At 46.5% G+C, this 20,036-nt stretch overlaps 2 protein-coding genes and 1 long non-coding RNA gene across 5 annotated transcripts in view; 2 read left to right on the forward strand and 1 right to left on the reverse strand.

Moving 5' to 3' along the window:
• Nucleotides 1-10,662, forward strand: part of LOC136631566 (uncharacterized) — an 85,691-nt gene extending 75,029 nt beyond the window's left edge. The window contains exon 3 of one of the 2 annotated variants that reach the window (XR_010793059.1): nucleotides 8,977-10,662. This is a non-coding gene — a long non-coding RNA (uncharacterized lncRNA). Of the gene's footprint in view, nucleotides 1-7,959; nucleotides 8,120-8,976 lie in introns of those variants that run through there. The other variant, XR_010793058.1, reaches the window with a different exon arrangement.
• The window catches only part of CHRM5 (cholinergic receptor muscarinic 5), a 247,436-nt gene that overhangs the window by 160,294 nt on the left and 67,106 nt on the right, over nucleotides 1-20,036 (reverse strand). The gene's annotated exons all lie outside the window — the stretch shown is intronic.
• The window catches only part of AVEN (apoptosis and caspase activation inhibitor), a 639,800-nt gene that overhangs the window by 124,639 nt on the left and 495,125 nt on the right, over nucleotides 1-20,036 (forward strand). The window lies entirely within an intron of this gene.

The following is a 20,036-nucleotide window of genomic DNA, read 5'->3' on the forward strand; positions in this document are numbered from 1 at the left end:
ACTGACTCACTGACTGACTCACTGACTCACTGACTCACTGACTCACTGACTCACTGACTCACTGACTCACTGACTCACTGACTCACTGACTCACTGACTCACTGACTGACTGACTGACTGACTCACTGACTGACTGACTGACTGACTGACTCACTCACTCACTCACTCACTGACTGACTCACTCACTCACTCACTCACTGACTGACTGACTCACTCACTCACTCACTGACTGACTGACTGACTGACTGACTGACTGACTGACTGACTGACTGACTGACTGACTGACTGACTGACTGACTGACTGACTGACTGACTGACTGACTGACTGACTGACTGACTGACTGACTGACTGACTGACTGACTGACTGACTGACTGACTGACTGACTCACTCACTGACTGACTGACTGACTGACTGACTGACTGACTGACTGACTGACTGACTGACTCACTGACTCACTGACTGACTGACTCACTCACTGACTCACTGACTGACTGACTCACTCACTGACTGACTGACTCACTCACTCACTGACTGACTGACTGACTGACTGACTGACTCACTCACTCACTGACTGACTGACTGACTGACTGACTCACTCACTCACTGACTGACTGACTGACTGACTGACTGACTCACTCACTCACTGACTGACTGACTGACTGACTGACTCACTCACTGACTGACTGACTGACTGACTGACTGACTGACTGACTGACTGACTCACTGACTCACTGACTCACTGACTCACTGACTCACTGACTCACTGACTCACTGACTCACTGACTCACTGACTCACTGACTCACTGACTCACTGACTCACTGACTCACTGACTGACTGACTGACTGACTGACTGACTCACTGACTGACTGACTGACTGACTGACTGACTGACTGACTCACTCACTCACTCACTGACTGACTGACTGACTGACTGACTGACTGACTGACTCACTCACTGACTCACTCACTGACTGACTGACTGACTGACTGACTGACTGACTGACTCACTGACTGACTGACTGACTCACTGACTGACTCACTGACTGACTGACTGACTGACTCACTGACTGACTGACTGACTGACTGACTGACTGACTGACTGACTGACTGACTGACTCACTCACTCACTGACTGACTGACTGACTGACTGACTGACTGACTCACTGACTGACTGACTGACTCACTGACTGACTGACTGACTGACTCACTGACTGACTGACTGACTGACTGACTGACTGACTGACTGACTGACTGACTCACTCACTCACTCACTCACTGACTGACTGACTGACTGACTGACTGACTGACTGACTGACTGACTGACTGACTGACTGACTGACTGACTCACTGACTGACTGACTGACTGACTGACTGACTCACTGACTGACTGACTGACTGACTGACTGACTGACTCACTCACTCACTGACTGACTGACTGACTGACTGACTGACTGACTGACTGACTGACTGACTGACTGACTGACTGACTCACTCACTCACTGACTGACTCACTGACTGACTGACTGACTGACTGACTGACTGACTGACTGACTCACTGACTGACTGACTGACTGACTGACTGACTGACTGACTGACTGACTGACTGACTGACTGACTGACTGACTGACTGACTGACTGACTGACTGACTCACTGACTGACTGACTGACTGACTGACTGACTGACTGACTGACTGACTGACTGACTGACTGACTGACTGACTGACTGACTGACTGACTGACTGACTGACTCACTGACTGACTGACTCACTGACTGACTGACTGACTGACTGACTGACTGACTGACTGACTGACTGACTGACTGACTGACTGACTGACTGACTGACTGACTGACTGACTGACTGACTGACTGACTGACTGACTGACTGACTGACTGACTGACTGACTGACTGACTGACTGACTGACTGACTCACTGACTGACTGACTGACTGACTGACTGACTGACTGACTGACTGACTGACTGACTGACTGACTGACTGACTGACTCACTGACTCACTGACTGACTGACTGACTGACTGACTGACTGACTGACTGACTGACTGACTGACTGACTGACTGACTGACTGACTGACTGACTGACTGACTGACTGACTGACTGACTGACTGACTCACTCACTCACTCACTGACTGACTGACTGACTGACTGACTGACTGACTGACTGACTGACTGACTGACTGACTGACTGACTGACTGACTGACTGACTCACTGACTGACTGACTGACTCACTGACTCACTGACTGACTGACTGACTGACTGACTGACTGACTGACTGACTGACTGACTGACTGACTGACTGACTGACTGACTGACTGACTGACTGACTGACTGACTGACTGACTGACTGACTGACTGACTGACTGACTGACTGACTGACTCACTGACTGACTGACTGACTCACTGACTCACTCACTGACTCACTCACTGACTCACTCACTGACTCACTCACTGACTGACTGACTGACTGACTCACTCACTCACTGACTGACTGACTGACTGACTGACTGACTGACTGACTGACTGACTGACTGACTGACTGACTGACTGACTGACTCACTCACTCACTCACTCACTGACTGACTGACTGACTGACTGACTGACTGACTGACTGACTGACTGACTCACTGACTCACTGACTGACTGACTGACTCACTCACTCACTCACTGACTGACTGACTGACTGACTGACTGACTGACTGACTGACTGACTGACTCACTCACTCACTGACTGACTGACTGACTGACTGACTGACTGACTGACTGACTGACTGACTGACTGACTGACTGACTGACTGACTGACTGACTGACTGACTGACTGACTGACTGACTGACTGACTGACTGACTGACTGACTGACTGACTGACTGACTGACTGACTGACTGACTCACTGACTGACTGACTGACTGACTGACTGACTGACTGACTGACTCACTCACTGACTCACTGACTGACTCACTCACTGACTCACTCACTGACTGACTGACTGACTCACTGACTCACTCACTGACTGACTGACTGACTCACTCACTGACTCACTCACTGACTCACTCACTGACTCACTCACTGACTCACTCACTGACTCACTCACTGACTCACTCACTGACTCACTCACTGACTCACTCACTGACTCACTCACTGACTCACTGACTGACTCACTGACTGACTCACTGACTGACTCACTGACTGACTGACTGACTGACTCACTGACTGACTGACTGACTCACTGACTGACTGACTGACTGACTCACTGACTGACTGACTGACTGACTGACTGACTGACTGACTGACTGACTCACTGACTGACTGACTGACTGACTGACTGACTGACTGACTGACTGACTGACTGACTGACTGACTGACTGACTGACTGACTGACTGACTGACTGACTCACTGACTGACTGACTGACTGACTGACTGACTCACTGACTGACTGACTGACTCACTGACTGACTGACTGACTCACTGACTGACTCACTGACTCACTGACTGACTCACTGACTCACTGACTCACTGACTCACTGACTCACTGACTCACTGACTCACTGACTCACTGACTGACTGACTCACTGACTCACTGACTGACTCACTGACTGGTTACCTCCCGTGGTGTTTCCTGGGTAACACAGAGAACTACGCAAAATGGTGAACATATGTTTTTCCGGTATCTCTAAAGTAACCATGACTTCATAAGATTTTCGTGTGAACACCAGATAAACACCAGTACCAAATTAACTCGGGCGAAGCCGGGTATATCAGCTAGTTTACTTTATATAATTTTGTATCATCTGAAAATACTGATATTTTACTGTGCCATCCCTCCACAATGTCGTCAATAAATATTAAAAAGAATAGGGGCCAAAGCAGACCCCTGTATTACCACACTGGTAATGGTGACCCAATCAGAGTATGTACCATTTATAACAATCCTCTCACTGACCAGTTACTTACCCACTTACACACAGACCAAGCATTCTCATTTATATACCAACCTGTTATGCGGCACAGTATCAAACACTTTGGAAAAATCCAGATACACAAGATGCGATGACTCTCCCCGGTCCAGTCTAGAACTTAGCTCCTCGTAGAAGCTGGTCAGATTGGTTTGATCGGAGCGATCTCTCATAAACCCATGCTGCTTTGCAGCCATTCTAAACCTATTTTCATGAAGCATGAACATCACTGGTGATGTATTCGCTAATTATTTGGTTCAAATGCCCATGATTCAGTCGTTCTCCCTCCCTGGTGCAGTGAATATGACCAACTGAATGATTTAGCGAGCAAACTATTTATCTGCTTTTTTAAACTGGCTGAACGAGCAAACTCTGACATGGTTTGAACGATAAGTCTTTGTCTAAAATAGCCTTAAAGGGGTTGTCTCGCGAAATCAAGTGGGGTTATACACTTCTGTATGGCCATATTAATGCACTTTGTAATATACATCGTGCATTAAATATGAGCCATACAGAAGTTATTCACTTACCTGCTCCGTTGCTAGCGTCCTCGTCTCCATGGTTCCCTCTAAATTCGCTGGCAGCTTGCTTTTTTAGACGCGCTTGCGCAGTCCGGTCTTCTCCTTTCAGCACGAGCCGCTTCAGTGTGCTCCCCGCTACAGCTCTTCTGCGCATGCGCAGACGAGCTGTCACAGCTCGGGAGCGCGCTGGAGCGGCCATTCTGTACCATCCTCTGTTAGAGGAAGGTGCAGAGCCGCCCAGCTGTCCCGCCGTCCTGCCGCCCTGCCGCCCAGGTAAGTGATGGGCCGGGGGGGCTGCCGCTGTGCCGGGGGGTTCGCTGGGCCGGGTGGGGGGGGCTGGGCCGGGTGGGGGGGGCTGCGCCGGTTACCTGCTGCCTGGCGGTGGGCGACTGTGTGCAGTGGTCGGCCGCGTTCAATCCAGGGGTCCGGTCGGCGGCTGCGGGGCGTCTGGTTGTCAGGGAGACACAGCTGGTAGCGTCTCGGGAGCGCGCACGTCGGGCTACAGCAAGCGATGGGAAAAGAGCCGGCGGCCATCTTGGGAAAATTTTTATAAGTTGCTGAAACGCTGGAACTGTAAGTAGAAACCAGCTAGAAAAGTCATTTACAGGGGGTCTTAGTAATGTATGCTTAATTAGGGGGACTGGGCAAAAAAAAAAATTCACTGCTTCCTCGAGACAACCCCTTTAAGGATGCTTTTATGTGTAGAGATAGAAATTGTTTGCCGGAGCAAACTATGTCGCAGTTTGCTCATTCGCATTCAGTATTATCGCACAGATAATTTATTAATTTTTTTAAACCTTTTTTTTTTTACAGGATTGTTCAGTCATTGCGTTCACAGTACAAGTGACTGCGAACGACTGAACAATCTGTATTTTAAACCGAACGATTAGCGAATGAGCCAAAGATAATTTTCATGCTTGCATTGAAAAAAGTTTTTTGAATGCTCTAGCGATTTTTTAATTACATTTTTTTTTTCTATGGTAATCATTATGTGTAAAAGCACCTCAGCCCATCTGTAGGTCACAGTGGCATTTTTGGTGTTTTCTTTCATTAGGAGATGTAATTATGAGCGTTCACGAAATACCTCTGAGGTGTGTTTGGCTGATTTTTGTACAGATGTTTTGTGAAAGGTCAGAAGAAGATTTCTTATGGAATAGGAACCTGTTTTTATGGCTTGCTGCTTGACAGTTTTATAATTTGCCTTTTATTAGCCCCTTCATGTCTGCTCTATCTCTTGTACTTGTCTAATATAAAGCATTTGTCAGCTCTGCAGAAATCCCTAACACGGGGGATATTTCGCATTTGCTATGTTATGAAATGACATTTAAAGACTGCAGATAATGAATTCTCCATTATCTCTACTGATGACAATTTGTATTATTCTTAATGCATATTGCAGAGCCTGTGCCACCACATGGAAGTGCATGTGACTACGTATTACGGGGTTACCTTCCTTCTAAAATACTGCTAGCAGATAATTCGGTAACCAATGGAACATGCTCAAGTTTTATCAACTGTTGCTTTGACACCACCTACCTAATAGTCTATCTGTCCTCATCAAGCACATGTCAAAACGGCTCCAACCCATTGAGGCATAGACACCAAGACGTTAGCAGCAGATCCCCTACAGAAGTTGTGCCAAGATGCCCAGCCCCATAGAGCATTGCTTGCGGCAGTCGGCCCCCCTAGCAATGGATATGTCACTATTGGCCCTATTTAGAAAGCCTCCTATTCTTAGGCTTGTCCATCTTGTTGCCCTCATCCACTCCCGGCTCGATTATTGCAACTCGTTGCTGATCGGCCTCCCCTGCACCAGACTCTACTCTCTCCAATCCATCCTGAATGCGGCAGCCAGGCTCATCTTCCTGTCCAGCCGCTGCTCGGACGCCTCTGCCCTGTGCCGGTCACTGCACTAGCTGCCCGTTAAATACAGAATTCAATTTAAACTCGCCACCTTCATCCACAGTGCAGCGCCCTCCTATATCGCCTCCCTCATCTCAATCCATCAACCAGCCCGGGCTCTCCACTCTGCTAACGAAACCAGACTGAGCACCCCTTTAATTCGAACTTCTCATTCCCGCCTCTAAGACTTCTCCAGAGCAGCACCGGTCCTCTGGAACGCACTACCAAAGGCCACCCGAGCAATCCAGGACTCGCAGAACTTCAGGCGTGCTCTAAAAACGCACCTCTTCAGGGAGGCATACCGAATTCCCTAAACAAACCCCTCTGTACTCCGCCTGATAACATGCTCCCTGACCTACTGACTGCAATCCCTGCTAGCCATCATAAACCGCTCCTGCAGTCATACTGTTTCTGCCGTCACACGGCTAAATGTCTGACCATTGTCTATGTGTATATCACCCCTCACTCTCCACCACACCATACAGTGCACATCTCCAGCTCCTTTACCTTCTCTATCACCCCATTACTTGTAGTATGTAAGCTCGTTGGAGCAGGACCCGCACCCCTATTGTTTCCATCAATTGATTACTATGTAACCGTGGTTCTGTAATGTTTGTACTTTTGTCTTTCTGTATCCCCCGTCTATGTAAGCGCTGCGGAATATGTTGGCGCTATACAAATAAAGTTTATTATCTCATCGGCTTTCAACGCATCAACATCAAGAACTGATTGTTCATTTGCTCCTTAATGTATCTCACCACTTGCATGTGGTTGTCACAAGAAAATGGAATATTATCGAACTCTCCTATCAGTAGATGCAATGTTATGACCGATTGTGTATAGAAGTACAGTATAAGTCCTACTGCACACGGGTGGATTTGCATTGCGAAATCCAGAGCGGGATTCTGCAGAAAATCCAGCCCATAGCATGCTATGACAATACACGATTTCCTGCCCATGAGTGGAAATCTATTGCAATTTTCTGCACATAGGGGAGAAATTGCAGCAATTTTGTGCGGCCTACAGCCATTTTGCAATCATCATTGCAAAATGGTTGTGGCAGCCGCGTCATCGCCAAAGCAACAGCGCGGCGTCCTCTGTACTGCACATGTGCGCTGGCACGTCTTCCGGCACATCAGCAGCAGAGGAGAAGACTCCAGACAGCTACACGGGGGGCACCGTCTCGAAGTCTGCTGTGGGAATCCCGCATGCAGGGTCTGACCCACTGGTGTGCAGGTGGCCAAAGGCTGGCCTCACACGAACGGGTCGGGTACCGCATGTGGGAGGCCCGCAGCATATTCCGCTTTTGAGCCCGGCCGGTGAACCTGCATACCTGCTTAAATTGTACTGCGGATGACTCCAACAGCTTGCCGGTGGTCATCCGCAGTACAGTTTTTTGTTGTTGTTTTTTCCCCCGTTTTTTTTGCTTTGTTTGTATTTCCCCTTGTCATCCTGACAGCATACACCCGGAGGTTGCCTGCTGGACACCTGTTGGGACAGGAAGCAGAAAATACAAAAGGCAAATCCCATCACCAGCTCACCAGTGTCTTCCTGTTCCTACAGGACAGTCCTAGCGGAGAAAACCTCCCGGTGTATGCTGGAGGACAAGAAAGGAACTCCAGGCAGCCTGTCCGCCCTGTGGGGATCCCTCTCTGTTGGGCTAGCAGTGTCTGTGCAGGTGAGACCACGTAATAGAGGGCCCCTCACCCGCAGGATCATACCATGTACAGCAACATTTTCTCCCCAGCATGCTGCCCATAGGGTTTGCTGGCTGGTGGAACGGAAATCCCTGGTACCTGGCTTGCAGCAGTGTCGGCCGCAGGAGCGGCGTCGGATACAGCAGCAGGAGCGCCCGTCTGGTGCGGTGCCCAGGGCGACGAAATGATAGCTTTCCTGAGGGCCAATATTGTAATAATTATCCCTTATTTAGAGGACTTCCTGATGGTGGCAGGGTTGGTTCTAGAGCTCCAGGCTCATATTGAGTTCACTCTTCACTAATTTAAATCACTAGGTTGGGTTGTCTACTATGATAAATCTAGTCTCCTTCCGAAACACCAAAAGAAGTTTTTAGGCGTTATCTTGGATTCTCGCCTCCAGGGTTCTTTCCTTCCTCCAGAGAGACACAAGATGGTGTTAGACGAATGTCGGATGTTTTTTCTCGCCGTTAAAATTTCCATCAGGAAAGGTATGAGGGTCCTCGACCTCATGACATAATGCATTGGAGTAGTCCCATGGGCCCAGCTTCACTGAAGGATCCTACAGGAGTTTATCCTCAGTAAGGGGGATAGATCGCCTTCTTCCCTGGATTGATTAGTTTCCCTTTCCCCCAGGATCAAAAAATCCTTAGAGTGGTGGTTGTCATCAACCAACCTTGCCAGATCCACGGTCTGGTACCCTGCATCCCCAATCTCTATCTTCACAGATGCTAGTGCGACTGGCTGGGGGGCCCACTTGGGATGTTATTATGAAGAACTGTGTGCCGTTTGGAAGGCGGTTTGTGGCTTCAAGGCGGAGATCAGACGTAGACGCGTAAAGATCTTTTCAGACAATATGACAACTGTGTCCCTCATTTGTCACCAGGGGTCTACCCGGAATCCACAACTCCAAGGCCTAGCGGTGAACCTCCTCGGCTGGACAGAACAACAGACACACTCTGTCGCAGCCTTCCACGCAAGGGGTCCAGAGAACCTTACAGCACATCTTCTCAGCCGCAGACTGATAGATCCGGGGGAGTGGACACTTCACCCACATGCGTTCTGTCTAATCACAGAAGAGTGGGGGACACCACAGGTGGACCTATTTGCCTCTCAGAAGAACACCAAATGCCCCCGTTTCTTTTCCAGGGGAGCAGACAGGCAGTCACTGGGAGGAGACGCTCTTTCTCAGACCTGGGACTGGAATCTCGCCTATGCCTTCCCACCCATACCTCCAATCCTGCTGGTCTTGAGGAAAATCCGGGGGTTTCCAGGCTCTGTTATCCTAGTTGCTCCCTTCGGTCCTCTGTTATGCCCAGAGGACCGAAGGTTCAGACTGGCGGCCTGGAAACTGAACGGTTAAATACCTGAACCAGGGTCTGTCAGGTAGAGTAGTATCTACCTTATGTGAGAGCCTTAAGAAATCTACCGGGAAGATTTATACCAGGATTTGGGATACCTTTTCTAGGTGGCTGGGTCATAGCATCCACAATCTCTGTCAGCCAAACATCAGCCAAATCTTAGACTTTCTGCAAGATGGTCTAGATATGGGAGTAAGTCCTAATACCCTCAAGGTTCAGGTAGCTGCCTTGGGAGCCTTTTTTGACTCTCTCCCCCCCCCCCCCCCCATAGGTGACCATAGGCGACCATAGGCTGATCAAGAAATATCTGAAAGGGGCGGCTAGACTTCACCCTTTTGTTAGGGAAACAATGCCCCCCTGGGACCTTAATTTAGTTTTGCAGGCGCTCTGTGAACATCCCTTTGAGCCCCTGGAGGATCTCTCAATCAGGATCCTTTCCTACAAGGTAACCTTCCCGGTCGCCATCACGTCCGCTAGACGGATTGGGGAGATTCAGTCCCTCTCCATGAAGACCCCCTACATGACTGTTTCCAGACAAAGTAGTTTTCAAACCCGACCCCTTCTTCCAGCCTAAAGTCCTTACGGATTTTCATAAGGAGCAGGTCATAGTTCTTCCCTCCTTCTGCTAGGATCCGCGTAACACCAAGGAACAGTGGTCCCATAACCTAGACGTCAGACGGGCAGTCTTAAAGTATTTGGAGGTCACAAATTCTTTCAGGAAATCTAATAATCTCCTTATTCAATTTCAAGGTCCAGGCAGAGGAGGGGCTGCTTCTAAGGACTCCATAGCGTGATGGGTCAGAAGGGCGATCGAGGACGCGTACCGGTCCCAAGGGATCCCCACCCCCACCCCAGGCAACCTGAAAGCCCACTCCACCAGGGCGGTCGCTTGTTCCTGGGCAGAGAGCCCAGGCAACAACAGACCAAATTTGTAAGGCCGCCACGTGGTCAAGTACCCACACGTTCACTAAGCAACGTGGAAGCCGGACGGGATATGGCCTTTGGGCGTAAAGTACTACTGGCGGTAGTCCCCCCTTTCCCCCTAAAAAAGCCCTTAGGTTGTTTGCATTCTCCAGGTGTATGCTGTCAGGATGACGAGGGGAAGACAGGAATTAGGTTTACCTGTTAATTCCCTTTCTTGATGTCATGTCATCCTGACAGCATAGAAGCTTTTCCCTCCTTTTTTTCTGTCTTATGTTCACGTGAAATAACGTACTGTAAATTATGATTTTCGCATTAAAGAAACATTTGTTGAGCAAGAGGCGGGTCACTGTAGTCTCTTGGTACACACTTGTAAGCTGGTGATGGGAGTTGCCTTTTGTATTTTCCACTTCCTGTCCCAACAGGTGTCCAGCAGGCAACCTCCAGGTGTATGCTGTCAGGATGACATCAAGAAAGGGAAGTAACAGGTAGACTTAATTCCTGTCTTTCCACGCCGTCGCTTAGCGATGACCTGGTTACCCGCAGCCCATACGCTCAGCGCAGGGACCAATCTGATTGGTCCCGCTGAGCCAATGAGAGGCAGCAGTCACTCACCCATTCATAAATTCATGAATGGGTGTGTGAGTGAGATCTGCCTCTGATTGGTCAGGCTGTGACCAATCAGAGGCAGCTCATTCAGCAGGTGGGGATTTTAAATCCCCGGCTGCTGAATACTACTCACAGCTGTTCAGAGCAGTTCAGGAGGACTGGCGCCAGCCGCGCTGAACTCTGTCTGCCGGGACCAGGTGAGTATATATATTTTTTTTTATTTTTACACATTTCTGGATGAATTGCAGGGAAGGGCTTATATATTTAAGCCCTTCCCAACAATTCATCCCGCGATCGCCGGCAGCCCATTGCTTTCAATGGAGCCGGCTGTATTGCCAGCTCCATTGAATTCAATGGGCTAACATCGTTCTTCTCTGCCACAGCTGTTACAGCTGTGGCAGAGGAGAACGATCTTTATGCTGACAGTGCGGGCGGGGGGGGGGGGGTCTCACTCTTGCCACTATTGTGGCTTAATAGTGGGACCTGGGAACTTGAGATGCAGCCCAACATGTAGCCCCTCGCCTGCCCTATCCGTTTCTGTGTCGTTCCCATCACTTTCTTGAATTTCCCAGGTTTTCACAAATGAAAACCTTAGCGAGCTCAAGTCGCCCATTGACTTCAATGGGGTTCGTTACTCGAAACGAACTCTCGAGCATCACTTATATTGCGACTCGAGTTACGAGCACCCGAGCATTTTGGTGCTCGCTCATCTCTAGTTATATTCACTTTACTGTCACTTTACTGTCCTCTCTTGATTTTCCTCTTTCATTTTTTGGGTTTAAAGCAGCAAAAAATAAGGAACTGTCTGAAACTTTTTGTTTTTTTTCATGATATCTCGCACTGTGGGAAAAATATCTAAAGTATAAATTTAGCCTATGGTGCGAATTTTAAATTAGCAGCATGTCAACTTTTTGCTGCACATTTTCATCTGTAATATCAACCCTTCAAATGAGGGGATAAAATGCATGGCCGATTCACAGCAAAATCCATAGCTGATTTTCTGCTGTGGAAATTATGCCATGTATTGCTGAGTTTGGTGCATGTTCTTAAAAACCGAAGACAGAACAAGACCCAAAAGAGAAACTTTGATAACCTCACACCTTGAACTATGCAGCAGGACTCAAGTTTGCACAATTAAGAAACAAATGCCCTATTCCCTTTTAATTAAAAAAATACGTTTATCTAAATGTTTCTTCCACACATGCTTAATAACAGTGGAAGCTTTTAAAGGCAACCTGTCACGTCCCCCTATACTACAAGTCTATGGACAGGACTCTAAAGAGTTAGACTTCCATGCCATGCGCCTACTTCAGCGACTATCAGCGCTGGGTCATGGTAGGGGGCGAGTATAATGAAATCTCTCCCATTCCTCTGGATTTATAAAACCTTGCCCCCACTGGCCCACCTCCTGCTCTCATACCTACATTTCCCCCATCCATGATATAGTTGATGTTTCCGGTCACATACCCCTTCGTAAGCACTCAGCCTCCTCCACTATGCCTGAGCTAGTTTCCTGTGCAGTGCATTACTATGGAGGAGGCTGAGTGACGGTTCTCTGCAGGCTCTACAAGGTGGTTCAGAAATTAGGCTGTATTTACATGGGCAGTAATAACGTGTGCGTTCTGTAGCGGCTGCAAGACCCACAGAACTTGTACACTGACATAATACATTTTCAATGCGTTAATTTACATGGGCTATTTTTCGCACTGGTATTGCAAGATCGAAAAATCGCTGCATACCCTACTTTTGTGTGCGTCTCACACAAGAATAGGACTTGTAATGTGGGACGTCTTGCGCAGCATGCGGACAGGAGAGTCTCGTGTAAATACAGCCTTTATATGCAGACTAGCCAGAAGTGTTAAGATGTTAGGTAGTCTGTAAACAGTTAAAGGGAATCGGTCACTGGCAGCAGAAAATAGTGACTGAGACCCTGGTTCCAGCACAGTTCCTTTTTTTAAAAAAATTTTTTTAGTCATTTTTCATAAAATCGCTGTCTGCAGCATGAGCGGAGTCTTCAAAATGGATGTGCGGATGCTCTCAAGCCCTAGATATTCATGATGTGCTGACTCCACCTCTCACTGGCTGATGATTTCTCCCTACGATCAAAACTGTCAATCAACCGCAGGAGGGTGTGGGAGCCTGTCGTTCATGGATAGGAGGACTTTGTGTTCGTTGTTGTTAAAAAAAAAAAAATTTCAAGTTTTTAAAAATCACAACGCTTTGGCATTGGGGTCTCTATTACTTATTCGGCATAAACCTATTGAAAGAATCAACTCTAGAAATCTTAAGATCTGTTCACAGCCAAACCCCCTATTCAGTAATATCTTACATATTCTGATGTCCTTGATCTTCTCACACATAGAGATAAATTATTAAAGCTCCTAAAAAGGGTTGTGCTACAAAGATGAAATGAATTCGGAGACCTGGTGCTTCTCTCACAGTATAGTTCTTTTATTGTGGTTTAAAGATCTGAAGGTTCTGGACGTCTTTTATGGGGTGACCACTTCAAATGGATAAACCTTGTTGTCACAGGAAACGAGCATCTCCCGGCTATTGCTCGTAGCAACTTTCTGCATTTGTCTTCCATCCAACACCTGTTGTTCCACAGTCAAGGCTGCGAACGCCCCCACATCTGTGGAGCTGGTATAGAAGAATGCAGTGCAGATACAAGCCATCACTGTCATTTACCCTCCTTGCCATGGCTGTCAGTAACGACTAATTGAAGATTCTGTGTGCGAAGAGCACAGAACAAACTGGTTCATCTGTATCAGATTCAAACCAGGGCTTCTAACACTTAACATAATGGGCTTTAGTGCCAGGTTAGAAGCTGAATTCATAGCTTATTTCAGGCTGGTGAGCACCTGAGATCTTGTTTAAAGATGCTCCCACAGATAGGTTTGCAAACAAAGTGTCCGTCCCGCCCCCCCCCCCCCCCCCCCTCCCGATGAGTGTAAACAGACAAAATTTGAAAAGAAAAAGTTCCCGCGCCCTAGGAGTTATATAGATGACCTATATGTAAAAAAAAGGCAGCATGCAAAGAAAGGCAATTACACTTACATTTTGGGCAGGGGGTTCCAAGATCAAGACCCCTCCTAAATCCCAAATGTGCTTTTGAATTGGTCACTGGAAAGATAAAGTCCACGATCTCAGCTTCTGGATTAAACCCTTTTATAGTTTGAATATACATACAGGAATACTAGTTGTGCAACGTGTTTCGAAGCAAGTTCCTTCTTTATCTTGGAGGAACTTCCTCCGAAATTCTTCGTATAACTTGTATTCCTGTCTGTATATTCTAGCAATAAAATAGTGTTTAATCCAGAAGTTAGGATTGTGAAGTTTATCCTTCCAGTGACTAATTCAAAAAGCACATCTGGTATTTAGGGGGGGGGAGGGGGGGGGATGTTGATCTTTGCATGCCACCTCTTTTTGGATGTATGTCATCTATATAACCTCTAGAGCACTTGAACTTTTGTCGTCATAGGTGTGAACATAGACTTAAAGGGGTTGTCTCGCGCCGAAACGGGGGTTTTTTTTTCCATAGGCCCCCCCCGTTCGGCGCAGGACAACCCCAATGGATGTGTTAAAAAAAACTAAAACATATTACTTACCCGAATCCCCGCTCTGCGACGTATTCCTTCTTCCTTCACCAAGATGGCTGCCGGGATCTTCACCCGCGATGCACCGTGGGTCCTTTCCCATGGTGCATCGTGGGCTCTGTGCGGTCCATTGCCGATTCCAGCCTCCTGATTGGCTGGAATCGGCACACGTGATGGGGCGGAGCTATGCGATGATGCGTAGAAGGGGCGAGCCAGAACGCAGCTAGTGCCTGGACCGAGCAGAAGGGGAGAAGACCGCACAGCGCAAGCGCGTCTAAAAAAGCAAGAAGACCTCAGAATTAGATGGATCCATGGAGACGGGGACGCTAGCAACGGAGCAGGTAAGTGAATAACTTCTGTATGGCTCATATTTAATGCACGATGCACATTACAAAGTGCATTAATATGGCCATACAGAAGTGTATAACCCCACTTGCTGCCGCGAGACAACCCCTTTAAACTTCCTTTACACAGGACAACTGTTGGGTGCTGAAGAACCCATCAGATGTCCCAGTGCTGATGGCTCCTGTTAAAAATTTAAAGGAGTTAAATCAGAATGACAAGTTTGCTCCTATCCCTAGGATGGGGGATAACTTGCTGATCAGTGGGAGTCTGGCTGTGTCCCCCAGTTCTCGTCAGTGCAATATAGGGATGCTTCTGCCACCTACAGAGCGGTCGCCGTGAATGAAGCACTGGCCGAACATGCGTGGTCAGTGCTCCATTCGGTACAGTGTGACTGACAGAAATACCCAAGAGCTTGCTTTAGGCTATCTCCACAGTCCCATTGAAAATAAATAGAACAGCAGCACGCCTGCTCATCTAGCCCACCATTCCTTTCCCTCTTCACTGGAAGGGGTGCAGTAAGGAGGACTGGGGACATGGAGCCCGTGTTTTCAGGATTGGTGGGGGATTCAGCAGTTAGACACCCACTGATCAGCAAGTTATTGCTTCTCCAAAGGATAGTCTGTAATTCTGGTTCAACCTCTTTAAAGTGTCCTAATACACTGTTCTTTAATTTCTCAACTCATCCCGGCTTCTTATCAGTGAAAGAAAACCTTCCTGTTTACGTTCACAGCTGAGAGTTTTCCACATTTGTATTAAGTATAGAATATTGTCTGTAGGCTAAATAGTCTTGTGCTGCTCTTACTTACACTAGCCTTAGGGCTCAGTTCAGGGCTTCCATCAGATTTTTATCTCCTTGATTTCAATGGCATTAAAAAAAAAACCATAAAGGCTTCTGTTTGCTTAAAATCCATCAGATATGTTTTTTAGATGGAAAAATAGCGCAGTTTGCAGAGTTATTTTTCTGTCCAAAAGAGACTGCTCAATTTTTGGAAGAGAGAAACAGAAAAAATGGTTGTTTTTTTTCCCCCCATTGATTTAAAAAAACAAAACAAAAAAAACTGAAAGCTGAGAGATGGAAACCTTGAACTGAGCCCTAACAAATGTGTGAAAGTAGCCTTAACTCCAGCTTTACACATTTTTATGTGCCCTGATACATTGTAACAGTCAAGAAGAACAATAGGGAGACTTGTACTTTCATATATTTTGGCTCATGTCCACGGGCAGTTCTTTACTGCGTAATACGCGAGCAATGCACACCCGCGTAATACATGGCAAATGATGTCAATGAAAGTCTATGGACTTTCATTGATCCATGCACATTTGTGTAGACACTGCATGTAGATATGCGCAAGAAATACATCACAGCATGCTCTATTTCTTTGCATAGCACGCAGTGTGACCCGGTACTTCTGTATAGGCAGCATATGCAAGTGCTGTCCACAGTTGCACTGCACATGACCCCGTGTGTGTGATACGCAGAAATGCGCAGTACACTCACTGTCCAAACACAAACAACGATATATATAACGCTGTGGGGACACCTGCATTGGTTTACCGCTATGGGCGCAGACATGAGGCCTTTAGCAAACAAAGGTTGCCTACAACAGATACTGTTGTGGAAGCTTGGAGAAATACTGAAAAACTTTACAACGTAGTATCTGCAGCATCTTTGGGGGAAAAATGGATTCGTTAGATACTTAAAACGACACCTTGCTGTGATTTCCTTACCTGAATGTAAAGTAGAGGATTCGCCAATTACAGACTTATTTAATGTTTAATTATGTAGAAGAGATATTGAGGTTCATATGAATATATTAATGACTGATGGTTTGCTATCCTGAAATAACTATTGTCATACTGACCTTGTTCACAGGTTGTATTTTTCCCCTTCTTTTCTGTTTTAGAATCAGGTATTTGGGCTCATCTAATGTCCCAAATGTTTGGATGCAGAATTCTTTCATGTGTTTTGAATCTATTCTAAGATTAGCCATTTTGGAATGAAGTGGTATCCGTTATAGGATTAAAACAGGATACCTCATACCACTGGATCTATTTATATGTTTGGAGACTTTCTAAATTCAATCTCAATATCCGTCCTGATGTGTAATCATTTAATTGTGTACGTTTTTTTTGTGGTTTTTTTTTTTTTTTTGGGGGGGGAGCGTGGGTTATAATTTAGTACTAAATAGTACCAAGGTTTATTGACAAAACTGCAACCGAAAACTCTGATATCATTAATTTCCTGTTTGTATGTAGTATCTGATTGGTAAATTTGTTGAATACGGTAGCAATATCCAGTATATCGGTGGGGGAGTATTTAATGGAGTTGTCCACTGCTTATCTATTGCTGATCTAGCTTCAGGGTAGATAATTGAAAACTGGAATTCAATAGGAACCGTGCCTGTGCTACCAACCAGGCCACAGCAATATATAGACCTGTCTGCTTTCAGTTCCATACACACTGGCAGCGGCCTGTTGAGCGGCTGATTGAGGAGCAGTCCCAAGTGACAGACCACTGCCAATCAAGTATTGATGAACTATCCTAGGTCATGAATAATTAAGAGGCGGACAACCTCTTTAAGTAGATCTTAGCCCGACCCACTAATCATCTCTGGGGGATGCTAATCTTATCCGTTCCATCCTTTCGACTGCTAGGGATCTTGTGTGTAGCATCCTCACATGCTACATATGTAAGTAGTACCCACAGGCATTGTTCAAAGAGATTATATTCAGGCAAGGCCGGTCTCACACAGCTGGATAAGAATTACAGATTCCGCGACAATAAAATTCACGGTAATGCGCAGATCCATCAAATGCATTGGATTATACAATTCCTCTTAAATTAGCGGGTTGGCATTGCGTAATTTGCTTGTGGAAAATAGAACTCAGCATGTTTTATTTTACAGCGGAATCTGTGACATACAGCCCATTGTTCTTTATGGTCACAGATCTATTTGGAGCCCATACACAATTTTATTGCTAAGCGACGGCGCAGGAAATATAAACAGAAAAAAAGGTGTACTGCTCATGACCGCCTGCGTGAATACATGGTCATACGCAGTACATTATGTGGCCGCACTTAGGGTCACAATCGGGCTCACAGCTGTAAACCGCTGCGTTCCTCCGCAAGCTAATTCTGCATATGGCTGTGTAAGCCCGGCCTAAAAGGGATTGTTCTCTATATTGGAACCCCTTTCTATGGGCCAGAACAGAGAGCTACTCTGTATAAGGAGTTCCAATTCAAGCGATTCATATGCTGTACATACAGCCATTAATCTGGCTGGAAATACCTGGCTATGGTAACCCCGTAAAAATCCTTTTTTTTTTCTATCGAAGATACCATACACAATGTGTTTTTGTTTTTTTCTTCTTAATTTCACTCTCTTCCACTGTAGCTGGGGCATCTGTAGGAGCTGTGTCCATTGGAACCACAGCTACTGGGAAAAATTATCCCCCTCTAGTAACAGTACTCACTAACAGAGCTGATCTGGGTTTGCTAGGACCCCACAGCACTGCTGCAGCAGGGGGCACCCAGCAGTCACGTGATCGCTGGGTCGAATAGCAGAAGTAACACTTTCTCTACTAACTACATAATGATCATTGAGCGCTACATAGCCTGCAGGAGAGAAGGCAGAAGTGGTTAAAAATAGCTTCTGCCTTCTCCTCAGAGTCCTCGGCTGTAACAAACAGCTCAGGTCCTGACCTGCTCCTGCTACATTGCAAGAGCCTTAATCCCGTGCCATATTTTTACCATCGACTGGGATTAAAGCCCACGACCAAGTGCTGCAAATGGGTCCATAACAGGTAATGGGCAACAGTTTGTTTTTTTTTTTTACTCAACACACCTGGCTCCCAGGGTACTGTTATGACCATGAGAAGCAGTGATCATCCATTTAGTTTGTACAACATGGAGTCCATTCAAATGATGTAATAAATGATTCTCCTGAGGTCTTTTAAAGAAGACCTGTCATGTATAAGCATCCTTGGCTTTACTGACACTATTGCTGCCTGTCTTTTTCCTCATACTCCCCATTTACACTTCTGGGCTCTTCTTAGATCCAGCTCCTAGAATCTGTCAATGAGTGTCATCAGTGGGCAGGGAAAACCTGACTGCACCCATCGATGGTGAGCGGAGGAGACCACCCACTTGATAGTTTCACTGCACTAGGAGCCAAATATAAAAAAGAGCTCATACAGGGGAATTGGGGTGAGTAAACCGGAAAGACAAAGAATTTGTGGCTGCAAAGCAATGCAGCTCAGCTGACAGACACGACAGGTCCTCTGTAAGTAGCTCTCCACTCCGGCTAATGCATTCCACAGTTGCCTACAGCAGTGTTTCTCAACTCCAGTCCTCAGGGACCCCCAACAGGTCATGTTTTCAGGATTTCCTCAGTATTCCACAGGTGATCTAATTATTGTTGGTGCCTCAGACATTACCACAGGTGTTCTTACTATAGGATATCCTGAAAACATGACCTGTTGGGGGTACCCGAGGACTGGAGTTGAGAAACGCTGGTCTACAGTGCCCCTTTCCAATTTTAATTCTGCTTATTGTTATAGTATATTAAACAAAATATGTGAACATACAAAACTATTCGCATTTGAAAGTAATAACATCAAATACTGAGAAGAACACCTGAAAACCCTAAGTATTTGTGCTCCACCAAGCAGAACTTTCTTTCAATCCCTTGAAGGATCCGGCATTTTTTCTGTACTCTGTCATTCTGATATATCTGGAGTGCAGAACAGACGGCCTCAGAACTTCCTCGGTAAAAACGAGTGGCCGTATTGTATTTTTAATAATGACAGACTAATAAAAAAAAGACCTTTCAAAGCCAATACATGTCCTCGTATCATGATGTGTACAGGCTAGTGGGACGGCTTGGCAAGTCCTAGATAAGAAAATGTGTTTGCGCTTCAATGCGGTGCTGAAAAGGTGCTAAGGGACCAAGAGCCACGCTGGCAGATCTGCATTGTTTGCAGTTAGGCCAGAAATTGAATAAGTGGCTAAAAGTTAATTAGGATTATCCTTATCCCCTGCAATAGTTTTAAATTAATTTGCCGAGACTTTGCTTCTGTAAGTATATGGAGACCTCTCCGGAAATGTGTTGGGA

This window comes from Eleutherodactylus coqui, chromosome 6, assembly GCF_035609145.1.
Source record: "Eleutherodactylus coqui strain aEleCoq1 chromosome 6, aEleCoq1.hap1, whole genome shotgun sequence".
Taxonomy (NCBI): Eukaryota; Metazoa; Chordata; class Amphibia; order Anura; family Eleutherodactylidae; genus Eleutherodactylus; species Eleutherodactylus coqui.